Source organism: Coturnix japonica, chromosome 1 (genome assembly GCF_001577835.2).
Source record: "Coturnix japonica isolate 7356 chromosome 1, Coturnix japonica 2.1, whole genome shotgun sequence".
Taxonomy (NCBI): domain Eukaryota; kingdom Metazoa; phylum Chordata; class Aves; order Galliformes; family Phasianidae; genus Coturnix; species Coturnix japonica.
Genome location: NC_029516.1, coordinates 3,000,804 through 3,024,347, shown reverse-complemented (window position 1 = coordinate 3,024,347; position 23,544 = coordinate 3,000,804). Strand labels below are relative to the sequence as shown.

Genomic DNA, 23,544 nt, shown 5'->3' with positions numbered 1-23,544 from the left:
GATGAAGCACTGAAGGTAAGTTAAACATCACTACCCTCACTTTACTGACTGGGTAACTAAGGAATAAATAACGACCTGCTCCGTTAGACCCCTCCTCCAAACAAAACACCCTCAAAGCAGTGGTAGAGTCACAGGCAGATCCAGGGAGCACAACTTCCAGCCTCAGTTCCAACAGCCAACGTGATTCCCTCCAGCCAAGAGAACATTCGTCATTTTTTACTTAGGTTTTTTAGTGTTTTTTTTGTTGAAAAAAACCACTAATTGATAGCCTTTTCACAGAAGATTTACAAAGCCACTTAAAAATATCATTATTTCTATTCTAGGAAAACGTTTCAGGAAAAGTACCATTGGATTTACTGCATGGTAACGCACATCTGATTTTCATATGAAATACAAAATAAACCAAAGCTTTGTTCTTGCAGCAAAGAAAGCAGGAAAGCAGTGGAGCAGCAGAGGCTCGGGGATGCTACGATCCCAAAGCTGGGGCAGGGAGAGCTGGCCCATCTCTCTGCTTTGCACCAACACAGCACAGCTTTGTAAGCAGAAGCTGGAAGGGAAAAGCAATTTCAGACTGTTTTTTGTCAACCCGATTGCCTGAGCTTGCCCCTTATTTACAGATTCCTGCACTCCAGCAGATATAGCTAGCGTTTTCTGAGGGAAAAAACAACCAACAACATACCTTGCCATGCTCACAGAGCTGGGAGGAAATTTCTTTCCATTACATTTAATAAGATACCATCTGAGCACCGAAAATGAGAGGTATATATAAACTTACCACTGCCATTATCAGGAAAAGCATCAGAAATCAAGCTTAGGTGTTGCTGAGCAGTCAGCACCTCAGCTCCTGCCTGGCACAAAATCCACGCAGCAAGCAGCAGGTACCAGAAGCACCTCTCCTGTGCTAGTCCTACCCGTACGCTCACAGATGTCTTCTGAATCTGCCACCAACAAAAGAAACCACAATAAGACCGTTTCCCTGATTCTTCATAACTGAGTCAGTAGGTCAACAATTCCTTCGGTTTAGGAGCCAAACCATTTCCCTTAAACACCCCCTCTTTCTTCTTTTTTTCCCCTGATGGAGAAGCCAACTGTCTGCTGCCAGTGGCAGCTCAGCTGCTCACAGAACAGAACCAAACTGCTCCAACAAACCAGCTTGCCCTGGCGCAGACGTTCATCCTGACACAGCTCCATTTTGTCTCTCACGTCTGGGAGAAGCCACGAGCAATTACTTACGTGTTTCAAACCGAGCCACAGGCAGGGAAGTGCTCCGTGTGCACCTTGCGTGCTGCCGCCATCTCCTGCAGCCCACATCCTCGCTGCCCATGGCAGCACGCGGTGGCACGAGGAAGGGAGCATCACCGAATGCACCAGACCTGCTCCATCCTTCTCCACACCAATACAGAATATCCTGCCCGTGCCTCTGGTGCGCTCAGCTCGAACAAAGAGAAAGCTCGGAAGCCGCTTTCCCTCTTCCCGATCCATGACTCAAATGTCTGGTTGAAATTGGTTTCGTAATAACCCTTTAGTACCACCTACTCACATCACCAAGTGCTTCTTTCAGCAAACGAGCAGGAAATCACCAACGAGTGCCAATGGAGCTACTATTCCAAGAACTCGCTCTTTCGGTTATTCCTCCATCATTTGGAAACCAAGACACTTTTACTTTCCCTATCGCGCCGGGTTGTCTTTTTTTTGTTATAGAAGAGCCTTTAACTGCGATCCCATAAAATACTTGGTTGATAAATCACCAGCTGAAAACTCGCCCACTGTAAAGAAAAAGAATTTCACAACGTTCATTCCAGAAAAATACAGTAAACTCCTTCCTGGAAATAATTCACCGGATGAAAAAAAAAAAAATCAAAAAGGGTAGAATTAATGTTTGGAGACCGTTTGCATCCTGCACAGCAGACAAAGACGGTGCAGTGAGCCACGTGCCTCTGTGACCGTCACCAGCAGACCCCTGAATCACCCAACCACACGATGAGTCGCTGTGAATGGTTTCCTCTCCCTCTGCACTCCCCCGGCGGGCTCGGCGCTGCTGGAGGATCCTGAGCCTAATCCTGACTTTGATGGGGATTCCAAAACTCATCTCCTAAGGCTGCAGCCACCAGCGGACGCCGCAGACATCTGCTCCTCCTGCCTTTTGAGTCACCTGTCAGCAGTACAAAAGGAAATTGCTCAGCGGTGAGCACGTGGAAGCCCAGTGCTAAAGTGCAGAAATAGAAAATACCGGAGTGCTCACATCACCCTCGGGGAAAAGTACTCTGTTCTGTAGCACTGATATTCAAAGAAGTGAAACTCAGTAATAATGAGTAGATGCCAGCAAGCCTTACAGCTCAGCCTGCAATGCCAGCGTCGTTGAGGCAGCGATGGAAAGGGGGACAAAATAAAAGAAGACATTTTACAAACACTGGACCTCCACTGTGCGTGACAAGAAAAACAATTAAAACAACTGACAGAACTAATCTGTGGCTGCTTGGGAAGTTAACTCTTCGAAGGAAATGATTAAGTAAGAGAACAAAAGCCAAGTGTTATGTTTATCAAACAAGGAAACCTCACAAATGAGCACGCCTGCTCGTGGCAGCAGGGCCAGAGCGGGGACAGACCGCACAAGAGCAGCTCCCACCACCACGCTGCCATCCCTGAGGTTAGTAAGCAGCTCCTGTTTCAAAGATATAGGCTTCTTAAGAAACATACAGCATCCTTATGCCAGAATAAAATGCTACAGGAAAGCATCCGCAATGTCCTGCGCCTTTATGAAATTCCCTTTATATGATTCCTGCTAATTCACTACGATTTCAGCAAGGAATCCTGGTTAACCAGGATGGTATTCATGAATCCAGGCCAGAAACGCTCACACTTTTGTGCTGTTCCATCACAAATAGGCTGCTCATGAATTCAGCCATCCAGAACAAGACTCCAACTTTGCAAAAGCGAAGAAAACCCACAACATCAAACAGGCGAGAAAAAAAAAGGCAATTAGAACACATCATGCTTTGCATCTTCAGGAATTCTGACAAAAATGAATTCATTCTAAAGATGTAATTGTCTAACCTGCTTCTGCATGCTGAAGGAGCCAGACCTGGTGCCTCTACAGGGAGGGAAAAAGGCACTTCTTGTTTCTGTTTCATATTTGAGTTCTTCCCTGCATGGGAGATGATCTAATTATTCAACGCGTCAGTATATTGCTTCACCCTTTCTTGCACATCTACTGACATTAACATATTTTAACTATTCAACTCATTAGGAAGGAGGGGAGGCACCGAATGACAAATCACCCTTATAAATCCACCACAAAAGCACAAGCCTTCCCGTGTTTTGTCCCGCACCTAGCCCAAACTCTATGGGAGCACACGACAAATGATGCTGAATGCAAGCTGGCAACAAAGATTAGGAAACAGCCCCTGTGCTGCTGGTCAGATGTACAGATACCTGTTCAAAATACGAGCCCCATCCATGAGATCTGCCCAAGGTAAGCCGAATCCTACATGGTTAGGAAGCACAGAACTCCCAGAGCCCATCTTCCCATTGTATTCCCATTGTTCCCAAGCTCGGTGCTCAGCAGGGACTAACAGGGAGAGGGGGCTGTCACACCTCGCCTACAATTGGGTACATGCGATGAAAGCAAAGGGTCAAACCACACAAGGCTGCTGCCAAACAGACTCGAAACGGATCCGAAACAACGCAGAAATCCAAATATAACATGCACGGCACCTGGATTTGCACATGTGGGATGCTGAAGGATTCCAAATCCCTTTATCAAATGTCCTTCTTACAGCAAAAGCAGACAGCCATTGGATACTCAGCTCCTTCTGCATGCAGTCATTACAGAGATGATGTTCTTGTTGTTTAGCTCTTGCCTCTGTCTACCACAACACCTGCTTGCAACAGTCTCCATGGCATATACTAGATCCTAGATGATAGGAAAGGTTTCTTCAGCAAGCTTCTTGTCTAATAGCAGTGTCTATATATAAACGTGTTTATGGCTATTTCTTAGAGCCCACTCTGAGTCGGCTCCTTTACTGCAATTGAACAGGATGGATTGCTTCCCAGCTAACGCTTATGTAAGGCCTTCAAGGAAGTAGAAACTTAATTCGTATAAAATTAAGCCAGCATAGCAGTAGGTGCAAAGAAATTACATTGCTACATGTTAAATGTTATTAATAAAAGATCTGCACTGCAGTCAAATGCTACATCCCATTTGTACAGTCAAATAAATCCTGCCATAAAACCGAACTGTTCTCAGCCCAAGGAATGGTGACAGGTAAGGAGCATCTGCTTTATTGATTTAAGACCACGCTTCTTAATAAAAATAAACGTGCAGTGGCAGTAAGGGTATATCTTTATGATCTTGCTCAGCTGCCCCCATCATACTCAGGAGCTCACTGCTCTCTTCCTTCACAAAGAAGCAGCAAGACTACATGCTTGCAGGGTGAGTTAGCCTGCAAACAAGAATGGAAGCTTGCAAGTGATGTTTTATAGCGGTATTACTGAAACACAGAGAACATGAAAAAGGTCTGCTTCAGGAAAACATCTCTGCTGCATGTAGGCTGGGGGGAAAGCACTGCTCCCTGGAGCGGATGCAGTTGGTGTACACAGTGACACAGCCAACAAGGCCAAGGTACCCGCTCCACTATCAATAAATCAGTCATTCTCACGTGATGAAAACAGGCGCTTTCTACAGCACTTCCTGGGCAGCACTGGGGTTTCTCTCCTTAGCTACATCCTGCTTTGTACCCCCATGCTGCAGCAGCGCAAGGACTAAACCAGATGCAAACTGAACTTCATCTTGTTTAAGGGCCTGTTCCTATGGGTTCCTGAGGTGTGCAGGCTGTGAAGTTTAGGCCAGAAACAATGCTGGCAGTATGAGTGCACTGGGAACAGACAGACCCAAGCACTGAGGTGATGAGATGACTAAGCAAGCAGAGCCCAACCTCACCTTTCTGAATGGCGCTCAGCACAGCGCAGCACTCCAATCTTCTTTGGAAGAGATTGCCAAAGAGATGCTGCTCAACTCCAGGTTTGGTTTCTTTTAATCCTCTTCCTGCATTTTATCCAAGCTATATAAGCAGACCTCAAGTTAGGACAGATGCACTTCCAGCACTTAATACTGGCACTTCACTTGGTTTTCTTCCCACTTGGCTTGCTTGGTTATTTTTTACATGTTTAACTTCTCTAATTCTTTCTACAATCATCTCCCAGATTATCTGCAGTTTGCAATTCCAAGGTTGGAAATCTTTTTGCCACATTTGGTCTCACACGCTTTCATGCAAGCACTGCGCACAAAGGAGCTGCAAGAGCTGACAGGAGAGGCTCCATTCCAATATTCCAACTACTAAAACGACAACTCGAGGGATATGGAGAGAAAGAGAATTACTCTCCTGATTTACTCTGGTAGCTACAACAGACGGATCATATAATCCAGTGCAAACAGCAGGCAAGTTCCGTGCTTGCCGTAATAAAGGACACAATGACCTCTAGGTAAAAATCCTAGGAACAGCAAGCACACAAACTTCAACCTGCACAACCTGAATTCTATGCCAGGGCTCGAGTTGAAGGTAACAGTAAAGACAAACACTCTGGACAGATTAATTCAGACCATAATTCACTGCACGTACATACCAAACTACGGTGTAAACCTACTGCCTTTTAACACTCCTCACTGTGAGGCCTATTTTTGCTGATGAAGTAGGTTTTCAGTGTGATCTCTGAGTCTTTTGCAATTTGGCACAGCCTCCTTTAGCAGAGAGAAAGTAGTTCAGGTTCAAGCTGCAGTGCAGAATGTCCTAGCATTGATCTGCAAAGGCAAGGCTCCTCACAACAGAGCTCTGTTGGCGTTCTGTGACCATGCAATGATTCATCACATTATTGCTGCTATCTCCTGCTCCATTCTTGCTCCCCTCTCCCCCCCACAAAGGTTTTAACCCTAAGATTTATTTGGTTTGCAAAGGCCGCTCAATGGAAAGGCAACGCCAGCATAAAGTTTTCTTGGTATGAAGGTTCAGATTTCCTGAGAGTGCACGTATTAAAACGTACTACAAAATTCCCTGCACCTTCTGATTAAATAGCCCTCAAAGAGCTCAGTTCCACACACTCCAAATACTGATGGGCTGCAAGGACTCTAAGTGTTCACCTCTGTCCAAAAGAAATGAATTATTCAGCAGTAATGAGTACAAGCGAGGGGAATTTGTGGAGTGCCCTTTATTTGAAGTGCTGTGTTTATACCACCAGATGGCACATTTGAGACTCCCGGCATCTGTAAAATTACAGTAGACTCTGCATCACCATGTTTTATCCTGCTATCCCTGCACTGGATGGAAAAGTACAGGTAAAATGATACCACAGCAGCTGAAGCAAGATACGTGGGTAACTAGATGTAAAAAAGGTGCACGTGAGAGGGCAATGCACATCAGCAAGCTGAGAGCAGCACTGCAGGAGCCCTGAGCTCCAGCACTGTGACAGAGAGCTTTCAGGGCACAACCTAACAGTAGGAGAAGCTTTACCCACACCACAGCATCACATTTTCTCATTACAGAACCCAGTTTCTCCAAAACACCAAGCACTCAGCATCCCATGGCGGTGGACTCGAGCACTCCACGTCAGATAAGCAAACACAGAGCAGCCCACGACCCGCTGAGTCAACTTCATGGGCAAGTCATCTCCTGTGCTGGATACGCTTTGGTGTATGCCCAGCTGTGCCCTGGTACCAGCCTTGACATGGATGCCAACATTTGGCAGCATCAGTTCCTTTAGGCTTCTTGCTTGTTCTTGCTGCCAGTTTCTTAATTTCACTCAACCCACTTTAGAAGTGCATGAGCACAAGCATGTATCTGCCACAACCAACATTCCCTCAAAAAGAACAAGTTAATTCAGCACCATTGTAACGATCGTGGGCACACAGAGACTCTACTTGTCACGGCATCGCACCCCACGTGCCCCATGCAATTTCAATAAAAAGAGGATTAAAAATTCACTATTATCGCTTCAGCACCTGACTCAGTCCTTGGAACTGGCAATAATGTCAAGGTGGAAAAAAAAATAATAAAGAATGTCAATTTAAATTTGAGCAGGAAAGAAAGTTTGCTGATAAACCCTAAGGGCAACAGCAAAGACTTCTTGTCCAGATGGAAGAAGCAGCATCGCCTCACCCCTTCCAATGAAGGACAACTCACCCTTAGCATTGCGGCAAAATAAAAACCCCAACACTTTGTCTTCACTCTCTATGTAGGACTAAGCTCTGGAAATATGGGTGCAGGACACATTAATGCTTGGAAGCCAGGAGTTTTGGGAGACTAAAGGAATCTGAACTCCATTTTCAAAGCCACTGAAAGCAATGGCTGCCCCAAAATGCAGGTTTCAACTGAACGGCACCAAACTTCTTCCCAGTAGGTGCCCACCATGTTTTGACGGCTTTGAAATGAGAACAGCAAGTGCTTTGATAGGTGGGCTCATTTCTCAGCATAATTACCAACCCCACCGCAAAACTTGGCAGTGGATAAAATGGCAGGTATTTATAAATTAAAACTGCAATCCTTGAAAAATCTGCTTCACATTTTGCCTAAGCCAATGAGACAACCCAATTCACTGTGTTGTAAAGAGGAAGAGAGAAGCAGACCTGAAAACTGGGATTAATCTCACTCTGTGTCCAGGTTGGCCACAAGGATCTCCCTTATGGTCAGAGGGAAAAAAAACACCCCAACACTTCCAAAACATGATTCATCTGCCCTACACCACACAGCTACCTTGGGATGCTTTCCCTTATTAAAAGGAAGCTGGGAACTCCACAGCCCTGTCACATGAGTAATGAAGGAATCAATTTTCAAGTTCTGTTTTAAGCTACTGTAAAAGCTATCTTGGAAAACGAGAGCTTTTTGATAATGACTTACTGTGCAGATTTTCCTCTATCTCCTCCTAAGTGGAAAAATACAAGCGTGGTCTCTTACAGTTTGCATTTAACAACCATCCTGCTCCAATTTGCAAACGAAGCTCTGCAATAGGGGCCTTGTGTATGAGAATTAAGTGAAGAACTCAGGCCAACATGCAAAGGAAGCGATCGATCTATTTTCACTCTTTATCAAATTAATTGGGAAGTAAACACAGTCAGATAGAGAGCAGAAAGTAGATTTCATCATGCAGTATCCTTCTACGTAAATAAAAGGATGTTTGCTTATAAGGAAGGAAGAATAATCTCGTGGCTAAGGGCATGATGGTCAAAGTGCACTACCAGCTCTGGACTACATTTCCTGCTTACCTCAGTACCACCCAGACTGTGAGTGCTACCGCAGACTTTGATTTCTGGAGAGGAGATGGCCGTGAAAGGAGCAAGATGAAATGGGCACTGCTGAGTTCTTTCCGCATAGAAAGGCTGACTGCAGGGAGGAAGGACCCCAAGGACAGTAAGGAGGATGTGACTATTACAGCACAGAGTTTAGGCTCATGACATTGCCCTTGTTCCTGCAGCGCTGCTTCACTTGAAATAACTTCTCTGGAAACTCCCCCACTGTGCAGCCTTGCTCTCAGCATATGAAGGGTTAGCAACAAGAGTCTCCTTAAGAGCCTACCTCTTCCCAGTTGACAACCACATGTACACAAATAGCCTTCTGAAGAAATCAGGAGGGATCATTTCTGCGGAATTAATGTGAACACTTCACATGCGAGTGCCAGAAGTGCATCCCGAGGGCAGTGTTTGCACTGTGGTATGGGCTACGGTCAGCTGAAATCTGCCTGTACCTCTGCTGAGAGCACTTCACACCTCCTGATCCCTTGCTGTTTAGGGTCCAGGCCCCACCTGGACCCACACCTTGCAGAGGCAACCCTGTATAACAGCATTGTTCCCTATGAGAATACCAACCTCATCACAAAGAACTTTCAATGAAGTAGCGGGTTTTTAATTTCAGAGCTGATTCCGCCATCTGCATCAATGGAGACTTGGAAAATGTAGAAGTGATTCACATCACTCCCAGTTCTCTTTAGTTATTTATCTCCCATCTGCATGAACAGGCTAACTCTGCTCTCACCCATACTCGTAACCCTATTATGGTACATACAGTTTCTTCTACTAAATTGGCTGTGCACGATTGGCCGCTGGGAAAAGTCAACATCCTTGTTCAAAGACCATCGAACAATTAATGCACTTCTCTTAGCTGCCACCAGTGATGTCACCAAGAGCAAAGTACAACAACAGAAGTGACATCCAGGCAGGATGGAACTTTTCTGAAGTATTGCTTGAACAACAGCCACACAAACCCCTCCTTGTTTATCTGCCTGGGGAAGAGCACGACACGCAAACAGCCACCTACGTGTTGCTCAACACATATTAAGAGATGCTCAGGCAAATTTATCGCTGGGAGAGAACATCTCCAACAGACTGCAAGCTCAATCATGTAAATTTGGGAGAAGAGAATCCCATTAAAAAAGCAAAATTAATGTTAAGTGTATCAGATGAAAGATTCTGTTTGTAAAGCCCGCGCCAGAACAAAAATTCAAGCTACTTCGAAGACATTCGGGTCATTCAGATAATAATTTTAAAATGGCAAGGAAAGACAGTCTGATGATCCGTGTATGGAAAGAGGAGCCAAAAGCTCTGAATCATTAATAACAACACTTAGCAGTTAATCACTGTAGATCTCCACTACTCCACAAAATGGATATGAATCGCTGGCACCAAACTGTGGCTCCTCTGCAGTAGGTTGGCATCACGTGGCTTCACAAAGAGGCCAGCAGAGAACAAGGGTACTTTCCAAACGTCAGTCAGTAATTACAGATCCTGTCCCTGTATCTACCTACCCGCAGTTCTCATTTAACATTTCTCATCCTGCAGTCCTATCTCCTCTCCTTCTGCACTAAAGCAGGATGAAATGGAGTTTTCACTTAGTTCACCTGCAGCAAATATCCTTTTCAGAGAGTCGGAGCTGCCTCAAGTAGCTGAACTTGACTTTCAGCATCCTCGTGTGCCTCGGTAGACTCATCAGCTCCCACTGTATCTGAAAGCACTTTCATGCTTTTATTTAAGAGCAACACAGTGTTCAGCTAAACCCATCTTTCCAGTCCCTATCTCTCTGCGCTTTGCTGTTTTTCTCAGTCCCACTTATATCCTTGAGTCTTTGTATTTCCTTTGCAAGAAAAATAGACGAATGCTCCCAGAAAATAAGCAGTGTGCTGAAAGAACAGAAGAAATGTCAAAGGTAACATCAGGCTGCACACCTCTACAGCACTGGCTTTTCTATCTGGTTCCCTCAGCAATGCTACACCCTGACTGGGGCTGCTTCCTACAAAACATGCCCCAGCTCCCCTCTGCAAAATGGCAACAGCTGTTCCACAGGGAAGAAGTAAAAACCTGCAAGGCTGTCTGCCTTTTATTTGGAATGCCTTGCTAGTAATGATGCGATGCCATCACTCGCTATTCCTGCAGCTACCTCATTATAGCTGCGTGCTTAGAAACACGACCATCTCCATCCAAAGGACAGGTTCATCCCCTCAGACAGTTTTGCTGTCTACTATAAGTCCATCAGAAAACAACACAGAATGTATTTTAACAAAATCTATTTTTACCAGCTACCGCTGCAGTCAGTGAGAGATTAAAACCTTACACTCTCTCAGCTACACCCTTGGCTTCTATTTCACCCCATAACTAAGTCATAATCATCCACAGTTTCAGACATCCCTTCTTTCCACTGTAATGATGGGTCAACATAAGAAGAGAAATTACTTTGCACACTGAGCTTTTATCAAAAGGAAGAACAATTTCATTAAAACTGAAAAATGGCTGATATTACAAGGGAAAACATGGGCTAAATCCTGCAGGAAAATATATTTTTATCTTGTAAATCTACTCTATGAATTAAGGGTAGAGATTTTTATATAAAACTTGGTTTCTCCTCTCCTCTACGTTTTCTGTAACACAGAAGCTGCCTCGTAAATCTTTGTGTTGGAGATATTTGTCCCAGTAACGTAAACACCACGTAATGAAGCTACAACAACATCAAAGGAAGAGGCAGTTCATGGCAAAGCTGAAGAACATTTGCTGTCCCCCAGTCAAACGTTTACAAACTTGCTCAAGCAAAATCCATTTTAAAACTATATTCTCCAGGTGTGCCTTCAAAGGGAAGCGAAGCCTCCCCTTGACATTGAGCTGCAGAGAAAACAATTTCCTGGTCAAGGTCAGGTTCTGTGCCAAAATGCTGCTTGGCCAAGTGGCAGTGCCAAGCAGTGCTGAGAGCCACAACTTGCAGCAAGGACTGATTTTAACAACTCAACTTCCTGCTTTTCAGAGGGATTATCTGCATTCTTCTTCATCCAAATCTGCTGGATACTTCTACAGTGTGTCACAGATTTACTTCCTTCAGTAAACGCACTCATGTTCCTCCAAAGGCCTCAGTTGATACCCAGGAACTCTTCTCTCCCATCCTGCTGAACTTTATTAGCTACATGAGAAATACATTCCCACTTCTCTCTCAAGTTTGCAATTTCTGTCACCTTATTTCCCCTTTCAAGTACCAAGTACGATTAACAAACACGTTACAGAACAAACCAGGCTGGAAGGGACCTTGCAAGACCACCTTCCATGGGATAACAGAGCTCAAATGAGACTTGGTCATACTTGGGATTGTTCAGACTTCCTGAAGTCAGTCCATTATATCTAAACAGAGATTCAGAAAATCAGAAAACGAACATTTGATAATTACATTATTGTTCTCCTTTCAGATCTCAAAGGAATTTAAGAAATGAATGTTCCTACAAACTAACAACCCAACAGACCACATTTTGATGTCACTTGAACTACTGACATACCTAGAACGCTTTATCTAGTGAAGTTCTCTATCAGGAGATCTCTAGTGCTTCCAGGCAAGACTAGTCCAGTACAGCAGAATCCAGTATAGAACACAGTTCTGTTGGAAGGGCAATCTGATGTGTTCTTCTGCTGCCTCTCTGTTGGCTTCACAAATCCTGTCCTCAAGGAGGGTCCAAGCCTGGAGTAAGGATGAAGATGGGACTATGCCTCTCAGTACCACTATGGACTGAAGCCTTGTTAAGGGGACTGCAAAGGAAGACATGGCTTAAATAACTGGAGAAGAAAAAGAGTTATGAAGAGAATGGCGTAACGCAGATGCGAAAGATGAGCTGTGGTCTGTCCTGAAGAGGGCAGTGACAGAAAGCAAGCCTGTCCTACAACCACCTGCCATAAAAAAGCACAAGGCCTTGCCTAGGTACTTTCCTTCATCTTTTCAAACGGAAAAAAACAGCAATTAAAAAAATACGTGGAAGTATAACACTTTCCAACCAGGCTGATTAATCATACCCACACATGTTGAAAGCAAACAGGCAGAACACATGTCATGCTTCAAGTGGTCATTCAAACCACAGCAGTCTTACATGACCAGGCTCCCTGAGCTTCAGTGAGCTGACTCCTGAGCTGAGACACGTCTCAGAGATGCAGTGTAGTAATGATGTACAATAACTTACAATTCAGTCTAAGGCACGTTTGGCAAGTGGTGAAAATCCATACAGGGATGACTGGTTGGAGTGCCAAGTTCACTGCTGGTGCCTGCTCTTCCCCTTTATCCTCTCTGCCTCTATCACACCTGCTCCTGGAAAAGCAGTTATTTCTTTTAATGACAAGCTTGACTGAAAACTTTTCATTGAATTAATTGATCAGTTAATAGGCCTTTCATCAGCCAGAAGCTTTTTCCACTAAATAATCGTAACTACTTTGAAACGCTTGTTTACAGAAATGGACCAGTGACAAGTCAATTCTACTCAGCAAGAGGTTGAAATGGACCAGTGACAGTCAATTCTACTCAACAAGAGGTTGAACTACAGACCTCCTAAGGTCCCTTTCAACATAAATCCTATGATCCCAAAGAGAAAACATCCCACTTCATAAAATCCACGCAGTTTTGTTCATGTTTTTAAGTCTCATGAAAAAAATAATAATTAAAAAAAAATAATTAAAAAATAAACATCTCTGCTGCCAGAAAGTAAACTTTTGGGTAGGAGCAGAAAAGGAACCAGCAGCTTTCATTTGCAGCAGTAATGCTTCAAACTTGTCTACACTTCTCTGAAGTCATTTTCACCTTGGGATCTGGAAATTCCCCATGCCCCACTCATTCCATTTCACAATACCATTTATGTTTGCTTGTAGATACACAAATTCACTCTGGAACAGTCAATGTTATCTTTTATTTCCTCTTGACTTCCTCTTTGAAAAGGAGTGAAGATATGGAGCAATCACACGGCCAATCAAGGGAAGACAACCCAAAAAGGGCAGTATCTCCTTTATTTACTATCCACGTTCGAGTGTTTAAGTATGAGGGAAAATTTGACTAGACTTCTTTGCAGCCACGCTGCTCTCATTACGCTCCTCAGAGTTACAGTGCAGACTTCGGTTAACCCAAAATCTGTTTTCACCCAACTCCAATTTAGATTCTTCAGCCCACACGGTTATACACGCACTGCAGTCATTTTTAGCAAGTTAACTCAATGAATCTGCAGTATACCCTACAAAGCTGCCAGTGCTTTGAAAGATAGACCTCTTTTACACTTAGTCCACATCAAAGGAGAAAGATCTAGGCTCTCTGGTTATGTCTTTTCCCCAAGCCCAGCCACTTCATTCCCAGCAGGTTGACCATCTCACTTAGGACTCTACCAATCCTCTGACACGTGTCAAATGCTGTCTGCAGCAAATAATGCTAACATGGTCTCAACATGCAAGTATTGAACAGGAAGATTCAGGACTCTGAAGTTGTGTGCAGGGAAGAAAAGATGATCAATTAGGATTGCACTGCAATCGTAGCAACAGAGGTAAAGGACGCTGGAAGGAAGGGCAGGATTCCTCTCCAGAAGGATTGACAGTGAAATACCTGTTGTGCAATTTCTTTCCATTGCAGTTAGCGGATTTCAGGCTATTCAGCAGCCGTGAGAGAAGACTTGAGATGTATTCTGCAGTAGGAACTTCCACCTGGGTTCAGGCGAGATCTTTAGATCAAACATCAGGCAGAACGACTTAAATTCAGCCTGATCTCAGAAGTCAGGACAGCACACACAACTGAAAGGTTCTGCTAATTTCCTGCACCAAAGACGCACTGAGTTCTCTTTTCATTCTAAGAGGATTAGCAGCACATAAACAATTTATGTAAGGAGACTGACAATTTTATTGTGATGTGCCGTTCAGCATTTCCAGAGGATCCGATTATAAAATCTTTACTTAGTTTTCCATGAGTCACCCTCTGAATAACATGTTTTGATTTACCTAATAGCGAGAACTCTTGGTTGGAGGCAGTTTCACTAACCGTGGTCATTCCAGCCTATCATCACTCTATGATGGATGCAAATTCTGAACAGAAAAAATGACATTTCCTGCAGTGAAGAACTGTTTTATTCTCACCTACCTTCGTGAAGGAACACGGTGATTTAGCTTCTGGTTACAATTATATTTAAGGCTTGTCTGACGAAACAATCTGGCCATGTTTGGATCATAAGTGATACTGAAAACAGAGCTCAGAACTATCTCATAAGAAAAGCCAGTCAAACTTCTGGACCATGAAGCAGAAGTAAGGAACTCCAACATAATACAACACAGTCAGCTCTCAAATATGCCAGATAACAGGAAGCTGGGGTAACCTAGTTAATGAAAAACTATCAATAACAATAGTACTCTTTGCAAAGCCAACTCCTGGCATCTCTAGGTGGTTTTATTAGCTTGGCCACAACACCGCAGGAACGCGCAGATCCAGCCTGGGTCCTGGAGCAACATGGTCATGTTCCTCTAACAGCATGTGAGCCTTGAGAGTCTGAGTGGAGCAGCTGACGTGTCTTTGCTCTACATGGCTTCCAACATCAGAGCTTATTCCAGAGCAACTATCAGTGCTGGCCCCAGCACAGTCACAACCTGAATGTTCTGCTTACAGACGTCACCAGTCCCCTTCAGCTCCAATAGCACCACTGCTGGTGCACCGGGACAAGGACATTCCTGCAGTACCAGCTTCAGATTGTGAAACAGTGACAGAGGCTGAAACTCACTCAGGAAGAAATAATTCTTCCAACAAGCTTGAAAGAAAGTGGAGGGAAAGTAAAAGCAGATGCTGAGCAGAGCTATAGCCAGGGCAGAAGGAAGAAGCTGCTTTTTTCTCCTCACTCAACCAGCACGCCTCAAGGACCACAGGTCCCAGCAATCAGTATCTAACTGCACGTATGGCAAACAGCAGCAACCCTAAAGCAACCAGTGCCCATCCTGCTCCTACAAGCACAACACAGGTAGAATTCCCACCCAATCCAAGTTTTTTCCCATGCAAGGCTCTGTTCCAAACATCCAACAAACTCAGAGTGAACAAACCAAGACACAACCAAGGTTGCTGACGAAGGTGGAATACACAACAACACAGCCATGCTAAAAGACGACCGACATGGGTGGAAAGTCAGTAAACAAAACAAAAATAAAACGCAGATGGTATGCAGCTAAAGCAAACTGTATGGTTCAGTGCATACCTAGCAGGCCAAGAAGGAAGAGAAATTCCTTCCCAGGGTTTACGTGAACAATGAGTTTCCCTGAGAGCTCTAGGAGGCCGTTCCCAGCTCCTCTGCTGGCACCGTCACTAGGAAAAGCAAACGCTGCAAAGGTTGTTTCAGTTCATTACTGACCTCAGTACAAATCGTAGTACCAATGAACTCCAGCGTAGATCAATGTGACCTCTTGCTTCAGCGGTATTGTTGTTACAACGCGTACAGCACGCAATGCTGCTTGGTACAAGAAAATACAGCCATCTGTGTGCCACTGTATGTTCCAGCGGTCACACAGCTTTGATCAAACCGAGCTCAGCGCGCTGCAGGCTCCATTCCACGCACAGGGGACCAGCCAAACCTTCCTCATTTTTAACATAAAGAACAGAGATGAGACAATGTGCCATTGGAGGTAAAGGGGGAACTCCTGAAAGCAGCAACCTATGTATTATACATAAGGAGGATAAAATAAATAGACATCAGCCTATGCTTCAGATAACGCTACAAATGAGATGTGAATGAAGATAGACATTTTGGGGTGTGTCTGTCACCCAACCTGCTGGAAGGCTTTTGGCAGCTGGGTGTGCAAATACAAACCAAAGCGCCTCTGAAATATCCCATTAAAAATACGCCCCAAAATCCATCAAGAAACTCTTAGAACAATCTCCTAAAAGCACCACAACATCTAATGGCTATTTGCAAAAAAACTGTGGCTCTTCTTCTCTATTGTTCCTATTGCATTAAAATGTCAGTAACGGTTAAAATGTGAAAAATAGGAAAGTCTCACCAATTCAAACCAAACCACAAACCACTTTGTAAGATGATGGAATTCTACAAGTTAACAGACAAATGAACAAACATGCACACCAATAAAACTGCACATGAAGAAACATGCCAGCTTCTATTTATTCTCATTCACTGTGTTCTACATTTCAGGGGGGAAAAAAAAAGGGCTGTAGCAGTTTTGTTAAAGTTGGAGGAAAATTTCACAAGTATCATTAAAGAATTCAGAATAGCTTCCTTTTTCCAAATGGCTTTGATTCCAATGGAATGGAGACATTCATCAAAGCATTTCAGAACCTGAAAATACAGAAGAATGTAACAAACATCAAGTCCTATAATCAAAAATGCTCTCCTAACACAAATTCTTACCTTCAGCTTTTTGGTAATACTTGATGTGCTGTGGTTAGAGTTGAAAGAAAGGACAAAAAAGAGGTAGGTTCTTTATTTGTATGTACATGCAACTCCTTATTGCAACGTTTTAGTTCAGATATAAAAGCTGGCCTAAAGCACTGGCAGGCATTTTCACACAAGTTTCCGTCTTGTGTTTTCATACGGGTTTAGAATTGCTGAAGAATTTTGGATGCTGTGAATAATCCCAAGCCCTAACCTACTTTTACTGACAGCAGAAATGAGGCACACAGAAATGCACCAGACATGACCCAGCAAGACAGGGAGGAAGACTGGAGCAGGAATCTCTGTCTGCTCTACTCATGTACACTTATCTGCCATGCAGGAAGGTCAAGCTCACCTCTCCTCACATGGAAACTGATACTGAACATGCATATCCATTCACCAACCTATCGCCTACGAAACAACTAAAGTAAAGAGAGACAATGTGACCAACCAAACCCATTGTACAATGGATCACTCCTTAGCTTAGTCGCATGCAAAAAAAACACGTTAACGCACTGACAACTTCTGACCAAAGAAGCTGAAACCTAATAAGTTCTTTGTTAATTCCAGAGAAATACTCATTAAATGAGATTTTTATATATTTATAATTATAATTCATATATATATATATATATATATATATATATATATATATATATATATATGAAGTTCATTGCTGAACAGAAGTTCAATGATGGCAAATTCATCTTGGGTTACACACTATGTCAAAGTCCTGCAGACACTGGGCTGTTCAGTTAGATAGATCTTGTCTATTAGTGTAACAGCAGAATTCAAGAAAGCAGGGCAATGCTTGACTGCACAGTTTTCATTATATTAATATAATGAATATGGAAGTGCATAGGTAATAATTATTTTACCCTAATTACCTTACCCTGTCTTGTCTTCCTGCTCTTCAGCCAGCATTGTTTTAGGCTCCAACATGCTTGTAACTCAATGGAAGCAACTGAGGCTACGGAAGACAGTTTGCCTTTAATTCTAATTAATCATGCATTGCTTACCAAACCTTTACCATCACTTGAAAGAACTCCTAGCTGCAGCAATTCAATTCTCACAGACTGTTTTCATACAACACAGGTAAAAAATGAAATAGGCTTCATTCATTGAGTGCGAATAAAGCAGAGAGAAGCAGGTATGACTAATCTTCATTTTCCAGATGGGAAACCACTGCGCAGAAGAATGCAATGCTATGCTCAAGATCACAAGCAGAGAACTGCAATTTCACCTTACAGGTTTTGATATAAATTCCCCTGTTCAACACAGCGGACTGCTGTTTTTGAAAGTACTGACAAGCCAACACCACAGCTCTCACTCAGCATTCAAGAGAAATCCTCATTTTCAGAAGCAAGCTGACATATTTCTGCCATAAAAGCTAACAGAAATATTTCAAAACATGGCTTCTAATGTTAATAAACTTCCAATAGCACTTTTGAAGCCAGGACATGCAACCAGAGTGTTTCCCTATGTCCCTTGGAAGCTGTCCCATATGGGCCACGGCTTCCCCCTGCAGATACGTGGTGCACTCACTCACATTGCACCAGCACCCACCCAGCAGCACTCAGGATGGCTGCGGGGCCGGCAGCCTGATGCTGGGATAAACACCTTGCATGAAACGACAGAAAAATAGTGAAATACAGCAAACAGAAGCTTTCTGGAGCAGTTCCAGAATTGATTATCTAAAGTAACCTTAGCAAAATCTGAAGGATTTCCGTTCGTCTTTCCTTCCTCCCCTTCATGCAAAAAAACCTTGCGAAGGCGTTAAGCAGCATCAAGTTACCCTGCAGTGTTTAGGAGACATTCTTCATGCTCCCACTTCAGACGCCAGCCAAGGAAAACGCCGTCGGCACTTACACAGCTCAGAGCCCCGACAACCTGCACTCCCAGAGAGGGACCAGGAGCAATCTTGGTGTGTGACGAGAGGGATCCTCTCAGGATTACATGCTGCCAATCCTTCCTTTTCAGTTTGCAGTGGATTAATAATAAAAGCATCGGGAAGTCCTACACTTCCGAGATGGTTTACTAAAAATACCCCGTGTTACTTCAGAGAAAAAAGCAACCGGGACTTGCTCATCAGTTTACAGGAATGTACATTCCCAGCACAAAAAAGTGCCGGCGATACCAAGAGCAACAAGAGAGATGTTGGTAGGTTTTAGGTACACGTCGATGATTAAAACAAAAACTTGCTATACTGAATTTTGGCTGCAGATTTGCTGATGCCTGCTGGAACAGCTCTGCAACCCTCCGCAGAGAAAGCTGTGATTCTCACTCGCATTGCCTGTATCTGAAACTAAAGCCCCATTTTTTTCCTACACACTAAAAAGTTACTGGAGCTATGTAAAAGTTACTATGGGAATAGACAGAAATACACCTATCAGTCGGCTTTATAGCTGTGTGTACACATTTAAAGCACTTGAAACAACAGATAACGAGAGAAATACTAAAAGCTTGCCTGATAAAACTGAAGCGCTATGAAAAGGAAAGAGACTCAAAGAATTACCTCCGTTTTTTTGCTGAGGGATACGTAGTCAGAACAAGACAAACTGCATGCTTCGAGCCGTTAATAAAAAGAAGAGCAAGCGAATGAACAGCTTTCAGAAGAATCCAAATAGTTTTTGTTTCTCTGCTGCAGTTTCACCACTCCCACTGGGTAATTTCTACGTTCACTTTATAACGAAAGCAAAGTACAGGTCAAAATAAGAAAGGGAGGAGACCAAAAAACTCCACTGCATTAGCCTATGTTAGTCCCTTTCGCTGTCTCTTTTTCAAATGGGGGAAGCAGGGCTGGTGTGACAGAAGGGGATTTGGAGGGGGTGTTTTGCTGAGGTTTATAAACCAGAAGCTCGGTTCATCTGCATTTTATATGACCCGACTGGTAAAAGCAGGAAGCAAAAAAAAAAAAAAAAACAAAACACCAAACCTTTCAAGTGCATGATTTATGGAAATGCATCACGTGGCAAAGAAGCACAGAACAGAAAGGGCCGAACTCAGCTTTCATTTACACCAACGTGATTTCCATGCAAGTCCACTACCTTCAATTCAAAATAAACTTTAAAATCAAAGTAAGTTCACGCTTTCCAAATGCAACAACTGCTCCAGCAAAGATCTCCTCAACACAGAATTCCTCTGCTAGATGAGCACATGGGATCAAGGCAGAATAGTTTGACACACAGTTCTGCCACCCCTTCTCCAATCGCTTTGCATCCAAACAAGCCAGACACCTGTGTGCTCCCGCATGGTTTCACACTTCTAACAGTGCTTTAAAATCTATTTTAGGTACTTGAAAGGCAGGATGATCCGCAAGTGCACTGGGAATGCACTCCTAGTTCACCAAAGGAGGTTACAGACAGGTACATACTATTTAAGGAGCAAAATACAATCAGGTAACACCCTGCAAGCTATGGAATTTTTGGTTTGAGTGAGAATAAGAAGCATTAAAATGCTACTATTGGATTTTGTTCTGCTGCTAGCGATCACGTCCGTATTTCCATAAGCAGCTGATGGATGCCATGAGCCATAGGCCTGTGCTGGTTTGTTTTCCTTCCTAACCTCAAGTGTGGGCTTATATGCTAAGAGCAGAAAGTGTGAGAGGTGAAAGAAAGCTGAAGAGGAGCACTCATTATGATACTAGCAGAGTGCTGGGAAAAAAATGCGAAGGAACAAAGGGGTAAGAAATTAAGAGTAAAAATTACAGAAGAAAATGAGAGAGTGAAACAGAACCACCCTGTGGAAGGTGGGGTTTTTGTCAGAAGCGTTACTGCCCCTCATGCAAGCCACTCAGATGGCACAAGGTTAAAAGCACTGAGGAAAACCTGAATCATCTGACCTAGAAATGGAAAAAAGGAGTAAAAAGGCCTTGTGGTACAGGCTTGCTTTTAATAAGATGACCTCTTAAGCACTGAAGGACTCAATACCCTTTTGACAAACACTTGCTAAAACACATACATTACATGCACAGATGGGGAAACCATAATGATAATTCACTTTACCAGGCTGGGGTCAGAAAGATCATCTGTATTTTACACTAGGTAGTAACGAACCATGAATCAACAGGGTGAATTTCATACATAAATCTGTGTGATATTATCAAGTATTTCAGTAGACTGCTACTTCGCAAGTTGAAAGTGACAGATCCAACTATTATGCTGGCATTTAATAAGCAATAAAACATTGGAACAAAGCAATTATTGCAGAATTCTGTGTTAACTTATCAGTCCAACAAGAACTGCCTGTAAACAGCTGAGAGACAATGCATGTAGCTGATAATCGAGCTGATGGGTTTATCGTGCTGTCCTGGAAGTGTCTCTGTTTAAGAAATCCTAAGCAAAACTTAAAGCTCATTTATAAACTTGTTTTCATTGGAGTATTCTGGCATCACTAATCATAGGCTGTGAATAGTGTTCCTTTGTAATCTACAGAATTTCTATACATGCCTATATACAAAATGCCTCTAGGCTGACTGCATAGTGGTGATGCAGTCATATACTGATAGAGGTGGCATTCAAGTGAGGAACTAGAAAAGGAGTAAGAAGAGCACAGTGCTAAAAACACAGTGTTCTTCAAAGTGAAATATCAGAGCTGTTTGTGTTATAGGCAGAATTAAAAGCAGCCAGAGCCCTACAAGGGGTTGTGGGTATCAGGGAACCATGTATCTGGTGCTGCCAGCTCATCTTTGTACCACAAATAAGGAACAGCAATGATGTTCTTTGAACTGCTACATTTGAATTCCATCATTTATTTCTTGAGGGTCCTCACAAAAAAAAAAAAAGCACACGCGGAAGCAAAGTGAAATCTAAAGCATTCTTTCTAGATTGATTACACACAAGGATAGGAAAACTAAACTCGTGCCTGTCTTCCATTTCATTCAAGATGTAAGCCAGACAGGAGGTATTACTCACAATTCAGAGCACAATATTAGGATGTTGACTGTGGCCAGTCAAAGACTGACGCGTAAGAATGGAGCCATCAAATTCATTTCCTGGTCAAGACTCACAATCAAAATGAGAGATTTCTCAGAGGGAGGGTGAAACATGGGAATGGAGAAGAAACAGAGCTTTGGAAGTTGACTGCGCCTCTAAGTTCAATTGTCATGTAATTCCTCCAGAGGAAAGGGAGGGTTTGTGCATGACACAGCCAGCCAAACATGCAGGAGTCACATCCTGTCAAAGGGCTGCAGCTCCAAAACATTTGACCTAAGTGGACAGTTTTATTGGATTGCCAGGAACACTACCCACCCTGCTGAAGATAGAGAGAACAAAGGTAAAATAAAAATGAACTGATTTACTTCGAAGAAGGCGTTAGTAGGATGCTGCCCTTCTTGTGGGCATGTTCAGGTCCCCAGTGAGCATCTCAAGATTGTGTTCAATAGGTTTTTCCTCAGTCACTTCAGAGCCCAGGGAACACCTTCATATGTTGCTGTCATGCTGAAGACCAACCAGAGTTCATCAGTATAATTAATAATGAACAAACCCCAGCAAGGGCACAAGAGGAAAAATCCTTCCACACCCTCCAGACTGCAGGACTACTCACTGTTTCCAGGGACTGAACTGCTGATCCTTCCACATCCCCAGTCACGGATGTCCATCTAGATTCCCTTATCAGACCAAGAGAACATTACAAACTCAATGAGCATTACAAGCCATTTCTACGTATAACGCTGTTTCAAACCCAACATCCATTCCAGCGTCTTCAAATGAATCTCAGGATAGATTTGACTCACTTTGCAAAATCTGACTCATGCCTCTTGAGTATGGAAAAAAAACAGTTTGCAGTTAACTCCTGTAGGCTGTAACCTCTTGAATCTCAACGCTCGTTTATTTAATTAACAGCCACATTATCAGTCCTCCAGTTCCCTATGCGTCTTGAGTACTGGAAGAGAAGCTGGGGGGAAAACTGTAAGCACAGAGGGAGTTAAAATAGTTACCAGAAGTACCAGGCATATGCTTTTTCAGGAGGATAGTAAATGTTTTAAGAAAGCAATTAAAACGTATGTTTCATTTTGCTAGAGGTAAGTTTTACTCTCCAAGTCTAAAGGCAGGCAATCAGACTAAGGAATCAAGTCAATACTAGATGTTTGCTTAGCCAGTTCAGCTTCTGGATTCAAAGGCTACGCTTCCCCTATTAAGCAAGTTTCACATGATTATACCTCCTTTGATTTCTATGCAATGACTTAACTATTGTGACTCTGGATGGGCTCCAGTGAAGTTACTCCGTATGTACAAAAAAAAGGCCCAAACCTGTACAAACTGATTACACGATGGGAAAAGTTCCCTTCTTTGTTCTTTTTATTGGTGTTCTCGGTTATTTTTGTTTTTCCCTCTGATGGGATTTACACACGCAGCTTTCACACAGTGACTGTGCAAATACTGAAGCTCCAACAGCCAACAACAATAAAACACAGAATTATCTGCATTTTCAGATGTATCCAGCCATTATTTAAGACCAGTTCATTTGAAGTGATACAATTTGTAATGCCTGCATAAACAACAAATTCATCCTCAGGACACACTCAAAAGCCACTATGTTTGTTCCTCCCAAGAATCAAAGCTGCACTTGTGTATCCTCTGAAAGCAGCAACTACTTAAGCAACTGAGTTATGACACTACTTGAAATTATTTACATTGAACTGCTGAACTGGTGATTCAGTGTAAGCTCACAACTCCAAAATGCAAGGAATCTCCTAAGGAGGGGAAATCATTTATTTGAAAAGAAATTAAAGAAATACATTCAAGATGAGTTAGATCTGGCTGAAATGCTCGACACCTGGTTCAGTCGTACCAGTGGATATGAGGAATTCTGGATGTTAGAGAAGTCCAGTAAATGTCAACATCACTTGGTAACACAGCTGTGCCTTGAGAA

The 23,544-nt window shown here is 43.1% G+C and overlaps 1 long non-coding RNA gene across 11 annotated transcripts in view; it reads right to left on the bottom strand.

The window, feature by feature from the left end:
• LOC116654444 overlaps window positions 1–23,544 on the bottom strand; it is a 101,957-nt gene that overhangs the window by 25,593 nt on the left and 52,820 nt on the right. The window contains exons 1-2 of one of the 11 annotated variants that reach the window (XR_004305415.1): window positions 3,055–17,279; window positions 776–2,152 (exon numbers count right to left, since the gene is read on the bottom strand). The exons of 7 other annotated variants lie outside the window; for them this stretch is intronic. This is a non-coding gene — a long non-coding RNA (uncharacterized LOC116654444). Of the gene's footprint in view, window positions 1–775; window positions 17,280–23,544 lie in introns of those variants that run through there. 3 more of the 11 variants (XR_004305418.1, XR_004305412.1, XR_004305416.1) reach the window with 3 other exon arrangements.